This window comes from Scyliorhinus canicula, chromosome 16 (genome assembly GCF_902713615.1).
Source record: "Scyliorhinus canicula chromosome 16, sScyCan1.1, whole genome shotgun sequence".
Lineage (NCBI taxonomy): Eukaryota > Metazoa > Chordata > Chondrichthyes > Carcharhiniformes > Scyliorhinidae > Scyliorhinus > Scyliorhinus canicula.
Genome location: NC_052161.1, coordinates 81,137,286 through 81,151,754, shown reverse-complemented (window position 1 = coordinate 81,151,754; position 14,469 = coordinate 81,137,286).

Here is a 14,469-nt window from a genome sequence, read left to right as displayed (position 1 = left end):
CCGGTAACTTCCTGTTTTCCACTTTTTTTTCAAAAGTGACGTCAGAGGGAAGCTGTGATCTGATTGGTTGATAACCAATCTGCCCCAAATTTATAACTCGTAAACTTAAATTAAACAAATTAATTAATTAGAGATGGCTGGTCAGGTGATGTGCTTAAGCTGCTTGATGTGGGAGCTGGCAGATCCCATTGCGAGCTGCAGCGACCACATCTGCAGTAAGTGTTGGCTGCTCGAAGAACTCCGGCTCAGAGTTGATGAGCTGGAGTCTGAGCTTCACACACTGAGGCACATCCGGGAGGGGGAGGCTTACCTAGACACTTTGTTTCAGGAGGCAGTCACACCTGTCAGAGTAAATAGTTTAAATCCTGCCAGTGGCCAGGGACAGCAGGGTGTGACTGCAAGTCAGGCAGGTAAAGGGAACCAGCAGTCAGGAACTCAGGAGCCTCAGCCCTTGACCCTGTCCAACAGGTACGAGGCACTTGCTCCCTGTGTGGATGGCGAACAGGGCTGCAGGAAGGATGAGTCAGCTGACCAAGGCACCATGGTTCAGCAGGCCATTCAAGGGGAGGAAGTAAATAGGCAAGTTGTAGTTGTAGGGGATTCTATTATCAGAGGGATAGATAGTATCCTTTGTGAGCAGGATAGAGGGTCCCGCATGGTATGTTGCCTGCCCGGTGCTAGGGTGCGGGACATCTCTGACTGGCTTGAAAGGATATTGGAGAGGGAGGGGGAGGATCCAGTTGTTGTGGTCCATGTCGGTACCAACAACTTAGGCAAGTCTAGGAAAGAGGACCTGTTTAGAGATTATAAAGAGTTAGGATTCAAATTAAAAAACAGGTCCTCAAGGGTCATAATCTCCGGATTACTGCCCGAGCCACGTGCAAATTGGCATAGGGAGGCAAGAATAAGGGAAGTTAACATGTGGCTGAAAGAGTGGTGTGGGAAAGAGGGGTTCCTTTTCATGGGACACTGGCATCAGTTTTGGGACGGGGGGACCTATACCGTTGGGATGGTCTCCACCTGAACCGAGCTGGGACCAGTGTTCTGGCGAAAAGAGTAAATAGGGTGGTCAATAGGACTTTAAACTAGAGATTGGGGGGGAAGGGAAAGTCAGGGAACCAAGAGGTGAAGGAATCAGTGGGAAGCGTAGCTGCTTAGGATTACAAAAAAATCACAAAAAGACAGAGCTCAGGAGAGGTTGCGATAGTCCCCATCTCACAAAATATGACACAGTGTATGGAAAGGCTCAGTAAACCAAGGTCCACCACACTAAGAAAACAAAAAGGGACAGTCAATAGGGAATTAAAGGTGCTATATTTAAATGCCCGCAGTGTACGGAACAAGGTAGATGAGCTTGTGGCCCAGATTGTGACTGGCAGGTATGATGTGGTAGGCATCACAGAGACGTGGTTGCAGGGGGTTCAGGACTGGCAGTTAAACATCCAGGGATTTACAACCTATCGAAAAGACAGAGAGGTGGGTAGAGGGGGCGGGGTTGCCTTGTTAATTAGAAATGAAATTAAATCAATAGCACTAAACGACATAGGGTCTGACGATGTGGAGTCTGTGCGGGTAGAGTTGAGGAACCACAAAGGCAAAAAAACCATAATGGGAGTTATGTACAGGCCTCCTGACAGTGGTCAGGACCAGGGGCACAAAATGCACTACGAAATAGAAAGGGCATGTCAGAAAGGCAAGGTCACAGTGATCATGGGGGACTTCAATATGCAGGTGGACTGGGTAAATAATGTTGCCAGTGGACCCAAAGAAAGGGAATTCATTGAATGTTTACAGGATGGCTTTTTGAAACAGCTTGTGATGGAGCCCACGAGGGAACAGGCTATTCTGGACTTAGTGTTATGTAATGAGCCAGAATTGATAAAAGATCTTAAAGTAAGGGAACACTTAGGAAGCAGTGATCATAATATGGTAGAATTCAGTCTGCAATTTGAAAGAAAGAAGGTAGAATCAGATGTAAAGGTTTTACAGTTAAATAAAGGTAATTACAGGCGCATGAGGGAGGAACTGACGAAAATCGACTGGAAGCAGAGCCTAGTGGGAAAGACAGTAGAACAGCAGTGGCAGGAGTTTCTGGGAGTAATTGAGGACACAGTGCAGAGGTTCATCCCAAAGAAAAGAAAGATTATCAGAGGGAGGATTAGGCAGCCATGGCTGACAAAGGAAGTCAGGGAATGCATCAAGGCAAAAGAGAGAGCCTATAATGTGGCAAAGAGTAGTGGGAAGTCAGAAGATTGGGAAGGCTACAAAAACAAACAGAGGATAACAAAGAGAGAAATAAGGAAGGAGAGGATCAAATATGAAGGTAGGCTAGCCAGTAACATTAGGAATGATAGTAAGAGTTTCTTTAAATACATTAAAAACAAACGAGAGGCAAAAGTAGACATTGGGCCGCTCCAAAATGACGCTGGTAATCTAGTGATGGGAGACAAGGAAATAGCTGAGGAACTTAATAAGTACTTTGCGTCAGTCTTCACAGTAGAAGACATGAGTAATATCCCAACAATTCAGGAAAGTCAGGGGGCAGAGTTGAATATGGTTGCCATCACAAAGGAGAAGGTGCTAGAGAAACTAAAAAGTCTGAAAATTGATAAATCTCCGGGCCCAGATGGGCTACATCCTAGAGTTCTAAAGGAGATAGCTGAAGAAATAGTGGAGGCGTTAGTTATGATCTTTCAAAAGTCACTGGAATCAGGGAAAGTCCCAGAGGATTGGAAAATCGCTGTTGTAACCCCCCTGTTTAAGAAAGGAACAAGAAAAAAGATGGAAAATTATAGGCCAATTAGCCTAACCTCGGTTGTTGGCAAAATTCTAGAATCCATCGTTAAGGATGAGATTTCTAAATTCTTGGAAGTGCAGGGTCGGATTAGGACAAGTCAGCATGGATTTAGTAAGGGGACGTCGTGCCTGACAAACCTGTTAGAGTTCTTTGAAGAGATAACAAATAGGTTAGACCAAGGAGAGCCAATGGATGTTATCTATCTTGACTTCCAAAAGGCCTTTGACAAGGTGCCTCACGGGAGACTCCTGAGTAAAATAAGGGCCCATGGTATTCGAGGCAAGGTACTAACATGGATTGACGATTGGCTGTCAGACAGAAGGCAGAGAGTTGGGATAAAAGGTTCTTTTTCGGAATGGCAACCGGTGACAAGTGGTGTCCCGCAGGGTTCAGTGTTGGGGCCACAGCTGTTCTCTTTATATATTAACGATCTAGATGACGGGACTGGGGGCATTCTGGCCAAGTTTGCCGATGATACAAAGATAGGTGGAGGGGCAGGTAGTATTGAGGAGGTGGGGAGGCTGCAGAATAATTTAGACAGTTTAGGAGAATGGTCCAAGAAGTGGCTGATGAAATTCAACGTGGGCAAGTGCGAGGTCTTGCACTTTGGAAAAAAGAATAGAGGCATGGACTATTTTCTAAACGGTGACAAAATTCATAATGCTAAAGTGCAAAGGGACTTAGGAGTCCTAGTCCAGGATTCTCTAAAGGTAAACTTGCAGGTTGAGTCCGTAATTAAGAAAGCAAATGTAATGTTGTCATTTCTCTCAAGAGGCTTGGAATATAAAAGCAGGGATGTACTTCTGAGGCTTTATAAAGCACTAGTTAGGCCCCATTTAGAATACTGTGAGCAATTTTGGGCCCCATACCTCAGGAAGGACATACTGGCACTGGAGCGGGTCCAGCGGAGATTCACACGGATGATCCCAGGAATGGTAGGCCTAACATACGATGAACGTCTGAGGATCGTGGGATTATATTCATTGGAGTTTAGGAGGTTGAGGGGATATCTAATAGAAACGTACAAGATAATGAATGGCTTGGATAGGATGGACGTAGGGAAGTTGTTTCCATTAGCAGGGGAGACTAGGACGCGGGGGCACAGCCTTGGAATAAAAGGGAGTCACTTTAGAACAGAGATGAGGAGAAATTTCTTCAGCCAGAGAGTGGTAGGTCTGTGGAATTCATTGCCACAGAGGGCGGTGGAGGCCGGGACATTGAGTGTCTTTAAGACAGAAATGGATAAATTCTTGATTTCTCGAGGAATTAAGGGCTATGGTGAGAGAGCGGGTAAATGGAGTTGAAATCAACCATGATTGAATGGTGGAGTGGACTCGATGGGCCGAATGGCCTTACTTCCACTCCTATGTCTTATGGTCTTATGGTCTTAACCTTCCAAGCGATTTTTCACAGTGCTCAGCAAAGGTTTATACCAACAAAAAGGAAGGACGGAAGAAAGAGGGAAAATCGACCGTGGATATCTAAGGAAATAAGGGAGAGTATCAAATTGAAGGAAAAAGCATATAAAGTGGCAAAGATTGCTGGGAGATTAGAGGACTGGGAAATCTTTAGGGGGCAACAGAAAGCTACTAAAAATGCTATAAAGAAGAGTAAGATAGAGTATGAGAGTAAACTTGCTCAGAATATAAAAACAGACAGTAAAAGTTTTTACAAATATATAAGACAAAAAGAGTGGCTAAGGTAAATATTGGTCCTTTAGAGGATGAGAAGGGAGTTTTAATAATGGGAAATGAGGAAATGGCTGAGGAACTGAACAGGTTTTTTTTGGGTCGGTTTTCACAGTGGAAGACACAAATAACATGCCAGCGACTGATAGAAATGAGGCTATGACAGGTGAGGACCTTGAGAGGATTGTTATCACTAAGGAGGGAGTGATGGGCAAGCTAATGGGGCTAAAGGTAGACAAGTCTCCTGGCCCTGATGGAATGCATCCCAGAGTGCTAAAAGAGATGGCTAGGGAAATTGCAGATGCACTAGTGATAATTTACCGAAATTCACTAGACTCTGGGGTGGTCCCGGTGGATTGGAAATTAGCAAACGTGACGCCACTGTTTAAAATAGGAGGTAGGCAGAAAGCAGGAAATTATAGGCCAGTGAGCTTAACTTCGGTAGTAGGGAAGATGCTGGAATCTATCATCAAGGAAGAAATTGCGAGGCATCTGGATAGAAATTGTCCCATTGGGCAGACGCAGCATGGGTTCGTAAAAGGCAGGTCATGCCTAACTAATTTAGTGGAATTTTTTGAGGACATTACCAGTGCAGTAGATAACGGGGAGCCGATGGATGTGGTATATCTGGATTTCCAGAAAGCCTTTGACAAGGTGCCACACAAAAGGTTGCTACATAAGATAAAGATGCATGGCATGGCATGGGCAGCAGGGTAGCATGGTGGTTAGCATAAATGCTTCACAGCTCCAGGGTCCCAGGTTCGATTCCCGGCTGGGTCACTGTCTGTGTGGAGTCTGCACGTCCTCCCCCTGTGTGCGTGGGTTTCCTCCGGGTGCTCCGGTTTCCTCCCACAGTCCAAAGATGTGCGGGTTAGGTGGATTGGCCATGCTAAATTGCCCATAGTGTCCTAATAAAAGTAAGGTTAAGAGGGGGGGGGTTGTTGGCTTATGGGTAGAGGGTGGATATGTGGGTTTGAGTAGGGTGATCATGGCTCGGCACAACATTGAGGGCCGAAGGGCCTGTTCTGTGCTGTACTGTTCTATGTTCTATTAAGGGTAAAGTAGTAGCATGGATAGAGGATTGGTTAATTAATAGAAAGCAAAGAGTTGGGATAAATGGGTGTTTCTCTGGTTGGCAATCAGTAGCTAGTGGTGTCCCTCAGGGATCCATGTGGGGCCCACAATTGTTCACAATTTACATAGATGATTTGGAGTTGGGGACCAAGGGCAATGTGTCCAAGTTTGCAGATGACACTAAGATGAGTGGTAAAGCGAAAAGTGCAGAGGATACTGGAAGTCTGCAGAGGGATTTGGATAGGTTAAGTGAATGGGCTCGGGTCTGGCAGATGGAATACAATGTTGACAAATGAGAGGTTATCCATTTTGGTAGGAATAACAGCAAACGGGATTATTATTTAAACGATAAAATATTAAAGCATGCCGCTGTTCAGAGAGACTTGGGTGTGCTAGTGCATGAGTCACAGAAGGTTGGTTTACAAGTGCAACAGGTGATTAAGAAAGCAAATGGAATTTTGTCCTTCATTGCTAGAGGGATGGAGTTTAAGACTAGGGAGGTTATGTTGCAATTGTATAAGGTGTTAGTGCGGCCACACCTGGAGTATTGTGTTCAGTTTTGGTCTCCTTACTTGAGAAAGGACGTACTGGCGCTGGAGGGTGTGCAGAGGAGATTCACTAGCATAATCCCAGAGCTGAAGGGGTTGGATTATGAGGAGAGGTTGAGTAGACTGGGACTGTACTCGTTGGAATTTAGAAGGATGAGGGGGGATCTTATAGAAACATTTAAAATTATGAAGGGAATAGATAGGATAGATTGCGGGCAGGTTGTTTCCACTGGCGGCTGACAGCAGAACTAGGGGACATAGCCTCAAAATAAGGGGAAGTAGATTTAGGACTGAGTTTAGGAGGAACTTCTTCACCCAAAGGGTTGTGAATCTATGGAATTCCTTGCCCAGTGAAGCAGTTCAGGCTCCTTCATTACATGTTTTTAAGGTAAAGATAGATAGTTTTTTGAAGAATAAAGGGATTAAGGGTTATGGTGTTCGGGCCGGAAAGTGGAGCTGAGTCCACAAAAGATCAGCCATGATCTAATTGAATGGCGGAGCAGGCTCGAGGGGCCAGATGGCCTACTCCTGCTCCTAGTTCTTATGTTCTTATGTTCTTATAAGAGGAGTAGAGACAACCCTGGTAATTATAGGCCTGTGAGCCTTACTTCGGTTGTGGGTAAAATGTTATAAGAGATAGGGTTTATAATCATCTTGAAAAGAATAAGTTGATTAGCGATAGTCAACACGGTTTTGTGAAGGGTAGGTCATGCCTCACAAACCTTATTGAGTTTTTTGAGAAGGTGACCAAACAGGTGGATGAGAGTAAAGCGGTTGATGTGGTGTATATGGATTTCAGTAAGGCGTTTGATAAGGTTCCCCACGGTAGGCTATTGCAGGAAATAAGGAAGTAAGGGATTGAAGGTGATTTAGCAGTTTGGATCAGTAATTGGCTAGCTGAAAGAAGACAGAGGGTGGTGGTTGATGGCAAATGTTCATCCTGGAGTTCAGTTACTAGTGGTGTACCGCAAGGATCTGTTTTGGGGGCCACTGCTGTTTGTCATTTTTGTAAATGACCTGGAAGAGGGTGTAGAAGGATGGGTTAGTAAATTTGCAGATGACACGAAGCTCGGTGGAGTTGTGGATAGTGCTGAAGGATGTTATAGGATACAGAGGGACATAGATAAGCTGCAGAGCTGGGCTGAGAGGTGGCAGATGGAGTTGAATGCGGAAAAGTGTGAGGTGGTTCACTTTGGAAGGAGTAACAGGAATGCAGAGTACTGGGCTAATGGCAAGAATCTTGGTAGTGTAGACGAACAGAGAGATATCGGCATCCAGGTACATAAATCCGTGAAAGTTGCCACCCAGGTTAATAGGGCTGTTAAGAAGGCATATGGTGTGCTAGCCTTTATCAGTAGGGGGATTGAGTTTTGGAGCCACGAGGTCATGCTGCAGCTGTACAAAACTCTGGTGCGGCCGCACCTGGAGTACTGCGTGCAGTTCTGGTCACCACATTATAGGAAGGATGTGGAAGCTTTGGAAAGGGTTCAGAGGAGATTTACTAGGATGTTGCCTGGTATGGAGGGAAGGTCTTACGAGGAATGGCTTAGGGACTTGAGGTTGTTTTCGTTAGAGAGGAGAAGGCTGAGAGGTGACTTAATAGAGACATATAAGATAGTCAGAGGGTTAGATAGGGTGGACAGTGAGAGTCTTTTTCCTCGGATGGTGATGACCAACACGAGGGGACATAGCTTTAAATTCAGGGGTGGTAGATATAGGACAGATGTCAGAGGCAGTTTCTTTACTCAGAGAGTAGTAGGGGTATGGAACGCCCTACCTGCAACAGTAGTAGACTCGCCAAATTTAAGGGCATTTAAGTAGTCACTGGATAGACATATGGATGAAAATGGAATAGTGTAGGTCAGATAGGCTTCAGATGGTTTCACGGGTCGACGCAACATCGAGAGCCGAAGGGCCCATACTGCGCTGTAATGTTCTATTCTATGTTCTATTATATCGTCCTCGGAAGCTGTACGAAAGGAAGAGAAAAATAGGTTACAAGGTAGCAAGGAATGAGCTAAAAAAAAGGGCTCAGGAGGGCTAGGAGGGGGCATGAGAAGTCCTTGGCGGGTCAAATCAAGGAAAACCCCAAGGCTTTTTACTCTTATATGAGAAATAAAAGAATGACCAGGGTGAGGTTAGGGCTGGTCAAGGACAGTAGTGGAAACTTGTGCATGGAGTCAGAAGAGATAGGAGAGGCATTGAATGAATACCAAGGAGAGGGGCCATGTTTTTGAGGATGAGAGTGTGATACAGGTGGATGAGGTAGATTTTTCTGAGGAAGATGTATTAGCAATTTTGAAAAACCTTAGGGTCGACAAGTCCCCTGGGCCAGATGGGATATATCCTAGGATTCTTTGAGAGGCAAGGGATGAGATTGCAGAGCCTTTGGCTTTGATCTTTGGGTCCTCACTGTCCACGGGGATAGTGCCAAAGGACTGGAGAGTGGCGAATTTTGTTCCCCTGTTCAAGAAAGGGAATAGGAATGACCCTGGTAATTATAGGCCGGTTAGTCTTACTTCGGTGGTTGGTAAGTTTTTGGAAAAGGTCCTGAAGGATAGGATTTATGACCATTTGGAAAGATGCAGCTTAATCCGGGATAGTCAACACAGATTCCTGAAGGGTCTGCCTCACAAATTTGATTGAATTCTTTGAGGAGGTAAATAATTGTGTAGATGAAGGTAGAGCAGTTGATGACGTATACATGGATTTTAGTAAGGCGTTTAATAAGGTTCCCCATGGTCGGCATATGAAGAAAGTAAGGAGGTGTGGGTTAGAGGGAAATTTGGCCAATTGGATAAGTAACTGGCTATCACATAGAAGGTGGTGGTGGATGGAAAATTTTCAGACTGGAGACCAGTTACCAGCGGTGTACCACAGGGATCAGTGCTGGGTCCTCTGCTATTTGTGATTTTTATCAATGACTTGGAGGAGGGGGCTGAAGGGTGGGTCAGTAAATTTGCTGATGACACCAAGATTGGTGGAGTAGTGGATGAGATGAAGGGCTGTTGTTGGCTGCAAAGAGACATTGATAGGATGCAGAGCTGGGCCGAAAAATGGCAGATGATAAATGCGAGGTGATTCATTTTGGTAGGAAAAATTTGAATGCGGATTACAGGGTTAATGGAAGGGTTCTGAGGAATGTACTTTAGATGGGTCCGCTTTTGTCCAATGTGTGCAGGAGGGTTTCCTGACACAGTATGTAGATAGGCCAACAAGAGGCAAGGCCATATTGGATTTGGTACTGGGTGATGAACCAGGACAGATGCTAGATTTGGAGGTCGGTGAGCACTTTGGTGATAGTGACCACAATTCAGTTACGTTTATTTTAGCGATGGAAAGGGATAGGTATATACCGCAGGGCAAGAGTTATAGCTGGGGGAAAGGCAATTATGATGCGATGAGGCAAGACGTAGGATGCATAGGATGGGGAAGGAAACTGCGAGGGATGGGCACAATTGAAATGTGGAGCTCGTTCAAGGAACAGCTACTGCGTGTCCTTGGTAAGTATGTACCTGCCAGGCAGGGAGGAAGTGGTCGAGCGAGGGAACCATGGTTTACTAAAGTAGTTGAATCATTTGTCAAGAGGAAGATAGAGGCTTATGTAAAGATGAGACGTGAAGGTTCAATTAGGGCGCTCGAGAGTTACAAGTTAGCTAGGAAGGACCTAAAGAGAGATAACACCAGTAACTGTACACCAGTGAGCCTTACTTCTGTTGTGGGCAAAGTCTTGGGATGGTTTATAAGAGATAGGATTTATAATAATCTAGAAAGGAATAATTTGATTAGAGATAGTCAACATGGTTTTGTGAAGGGTAGGTCGTGCCTCACAAACCTTATTGAATTCTTTGAGGAGGTGACCAAACAAGCGGATGAGGGTAAAGCAGTTGATGTGGTGTATATGGATTTCAGTAAAGCGTTTGATAAGGTTCCCCACGGTAGGCTATTGCAGAAAATACGGAGGTATGGGATTCATAGTGATTTAGCAGTTTGGATCAGAAATTGGCTAGCTTATAGAAGACAGAGGGTGGTGGTTGATAGGAAATGTTCAGCCTGGAGTTCAGATACTAGTGGTGTACCACAAGGATCTATTTTGGGGCCACTGCTGTTTGTCATTTTTACAAATGACCTGGAGGTGTGAGTCAATTTGCAGATGACACTAAAGTTGGTAGAGTTGTGGACAGTGCGGAAGGATGTTGCAGATTACAGAGGGACATAGATAAGCTGCAGAGCTGGGCTGAGAGGTGGCATATGGAGCTTAATGCAGAAAAGTGTGAGGTGATTCATTTTGGAAAGGGTAACGAAGACAGAGTACTGGGCTAATGGTAAGGTTCTTGGTAGTGTGTATGAGCAGAGAGATCTCAGTGTCCATGTACATAGATCCCTGAAAGTTGCCACCCAGGTTGATAGGGTTGTTAAGAAGGTGTACGGTGTGTTAACTTTTATTGGTAGAGGGATTAAGTTTCGGAGCCATGAAGTCATGTTGCAGCTGTACAAAACTCTGGAGCGGCCGCATTTGGAGTATTGCGTGCAGTCCTGGTTGCCACATTATAGGAAGGATGTGGAAGCATTGGAAAGGGTGCAGAGAAGATTTACCAGGATGTTGCCTGGTATGGTGGGAAGATCTTATGAGGGAAGGCTGAGGGACTTTAGGCTGTTATCGTTAGAGAGAATTGGGTTAAGAGGTGACTTAATTGAGGCATACAAGGTGATCAGAGGATTAGATAGGGTGGACAGAGAGCCTTTTTCCTCGGATGCTGATGGCTAGCACGAGGGGACATAGCTTTAAATTGAGGGGAGATAGATATAGGACAGATGTCAGAGGTAGGTTCTTTACTCAGAGAGTAGTAAGGGTGTGGAATGCCCTGCCTGCAACAGTAGTGGACTCGCCAACATTCAGGGCATTTAAATGGTCATTGGATAAACATATGGATGATAAGGGAATAGTGTAGATGGGCTTTAGAGGGGTTTCACAGGTCGGCACAACATCGAGCGCCGAAGGGCCTGTACTGCGCTGTAATGTTCTATGTTCTCTGTTCCTGAAGGTATTGAGGGACCAGATGTGGTGGGTATGTTGGAATTGTTTATGGGAGCGTGGGCTTCCCCTCGACCCCTGGAGCTGGATGGAGCACACAGAGCCCTCGCAAGGAAACCCAAGGCGAACGACCCGCCAAGGGCCATGGTGGACCGTTTCCACCGTTTTTCAGACAAGGAACGCGTCCTGCGATTGGCCAAGAAGGAACGGAGCAGCAAGTGGGTTCTATGTACCTACAAAAGTTACCTTTTCCTGGAGAATTTGGGGTTTTTTAGGGTTGATTTTGCATCCAATTTCTTTTAGGAGTCCTAATAGTTCCGAAAGAAGCAAAATGTGCTCTTCCTTGGTGTCATACTGTAGGAGCAAGTCGTCCACATATTGAACGAGGCATTCGGGTTGGGAAAATTTTGCTAATCCGTACGCCAATTGTCTGTGAAAAATGGAGGGGAAGTTGTGGAAGCCATGTCCACGTGTACTGCTGTCCCAGAAAAGTGAACGCAAATTTGTACTGGCACGTTTTGTCCAATGGAATGGACCAAAAGCCATTGCTAATGTCCAAAACCGTAAAACATTTTGACTGAAGTTCCTGCTTTAACATGGTCTCAGGACTCATGGCAACGGTGGGGGCTGCTCACGAATTCACTTTGTTTAATGCTCTGTGATCGATGGTCAGTCGCTATGAACTATCTGGTTTTCTTCCGGCCCAAATCGGGGCATTGTTTGTTGAGGCTAGGGACCGAATTACGCCTTAGTCTAATAAACTCTGGATTACTTTAGAATCTCTCCCTCGGCTTGCTGTGGAAAACCGTATTGTTTCTTGGGTTTAGGATCGGGATTTGTAATGTTGACCATTCCTGGAATTTTACCGCAATCGTACTTGTGCTGGGCAAACGATGCTTTATTTCTCTTCAAGACTTCCCTAACTGTCTTGTCCGTGGTAATGGTTTGTGGATCAAACCAGTAGTCTCCCATTGAGCTAATCCTGTGGTCGTAGTCTCCTACTGTGAGCGTGGCAGGGGCCCGGCCTGCTCTAGTGATTTCCACACACATTTATTTACGGGGTCGGAAGAAAGGTTGTGTGAGCTCATAAAATCTTTTCCCAAGATGTGTTCTGCTGTCTGGGGTAAATCTACTAAAATGACTGTGTGCTTGGTTTTAATGTTACCAATCTGGATAACCACAGGGGCTGTAATGTGTCCCTGTTGGAGGTGCCCTGTAAAGCCACTAAGAGTGATGGTGTCTGTAGTGGGCCATATATCTCGCTGGGACATCGTGGAGGAGTTTAACGTGGTTCAGGACCCTCCTGTATCCCAAAGGAACTCTACTGGGTGTCCCCGGACTGTGCCTGCAACTACTGGTCTTCCGGACTTGTCCCAGAGTGTGTCGCAGACCCAAGTTGGGGAGTCCGAACACCGTCAATCGGTGCCATTTATGGCCAAATTATCTGCACGGGCGCAAACGCTGTGGCTGGGTCTGGCATTGTTCCTAGGGGGGCATTTGTGGGCTGATTCCGTTTGCTGTTTTGGGGGGGCTTAGCATTCTCGGGCGTAATGTCCTTTCTGTCCACAATTGTAGCATTCCTGCACTTCAGGGGCTGTGTGTTACCTCTACCTTCATTTACAGGGTCATGCAGGGCCTTGGTGTGCCCTAACTGGTTTCATGTTGGCATCTACTCTCTCCTGCTCTGTCTTATTCTGTAGGGATTGTTCCCAAGCTCTAGATAGTCGCTTCAGTATCCATACTTCATTGTGTGCCGGGTCTGAGGGGTCGTAATTTGCACATGCCTTTTGTCCTGCCTCCGTGGCGTGGGAGACCAGAGTACGGGTCCATTTGGCCGTATTGTCTGCAGATAAATGGGCACGGGCTAAATCACCAAATACCGCTGTGAAGTGGATCCAAAGGCGTCCAGCAAATGCTGTTGGATGCTCTCCCTTTTTCTGTCTACACCGATTGAGTCCTTCTACTGGATCTCCTCTGTTGTAGCCAATGGCGTCTAAGGTAGCTGTTTTCATTTCTTGGAGGCTACCTCCTCCTACATTTTGTGGGTCAGTAAGGGCTGAACTAACAGATGGGTAAAGGCTCATTACTATGAGTTTTACTTCTTCCTCCTCGTCCAGACCGTACATGACGGTCTGTTCCTTAACTCGTTCAAAAAAGTGATGTGGGTCTGACGTGGGGTGAAAAGTTTCTATTTTGTCGCGGGCGTCTCTTAACTGGGTGATGGTTAGTGGGGTGGTGTACACAAAATCGGGTTGGTCTTCTGTTGTTACTCTATGCTGCTTGGTGATGGGATTCATTGGGTTGGGTGCTGCCTGTGCAGTCGGTGGTGGGGGTGCTTTCCTTTTCGGGGCCTGAGGGTCTCTATTCTGACTTTCTGTCTCGTTCACCTATCGATGGGCCGTTTCATTAAGTTCCTGCCAATCGGGGCCATTTTCCTGATCTAACTGTGGGCCAAAGGTATCTCTGAACCCATTCTGAACTGAGTGATTGCAATCTTGCAAATTGCTGCCTGCTTTTGGCATGGTCCATCGAACTCTGCCTCTGTTCCGCGTTGGAACTGTGGAGTGCTCGTAGGGCTGCCTTTAAATCCTCACATTGTTTTTTCAACTGTTCTGCTTGGTGTTCTGTTTCTTCGCTTACCAAAACCGCACGTTGCGTGTCCTGGTAGGCCTTATCATATTGAATCTGAAAGCTAGTTAGGTGAGCGAGACAAGATTGGTGTGCCCGTTTGACATCAGCCATCTCCTTGTCCTTCGCCGCTAGCTGCTCTCAGAGTTGCTCATTTATTCTCTCACACTCGCTAACATTTCCCTCTCTACTCCTCTCCTTCTCCTCAAGCTGTCTACGTAGCATCCTCATGACCTCCTCTGTGCCTCGCAATTCTGCTAAGCAGGACACGATTGCCATCGGCTTACGAACTCTACTCAAATTCTTCTTGTGGATCTCGGTCAGGTTATCGCACCAAGTTTGTCCTGTACTACCAGGACCTGTTTCCTCATTCACACAAAACCATAGGAGCCATCCATTCCCCTTTAGGTATTTCCTAATCTCCTCTTCCCATATGGGACACTGTTCTGCTCTGTTGGTCGCTGCGAACTCAGGTTCTTGTGGGTACATAAGGCGTTCCATTGCCTTCATTGCCATCTCTATGATTATCTCTGTTTCTTTACTGGGAATTTGGGACAAGGAGGAATAAAGCAGCGGCGCAAACAGCGGGTATGGCTCCAGCTATTTTCCGGTTTACACAACTCCCAAAAGTTTCACGTAACAAAATCTATCGAGGTTACCTTATATCCCTTGTTAGTACGCATGCAAATAACACACTTC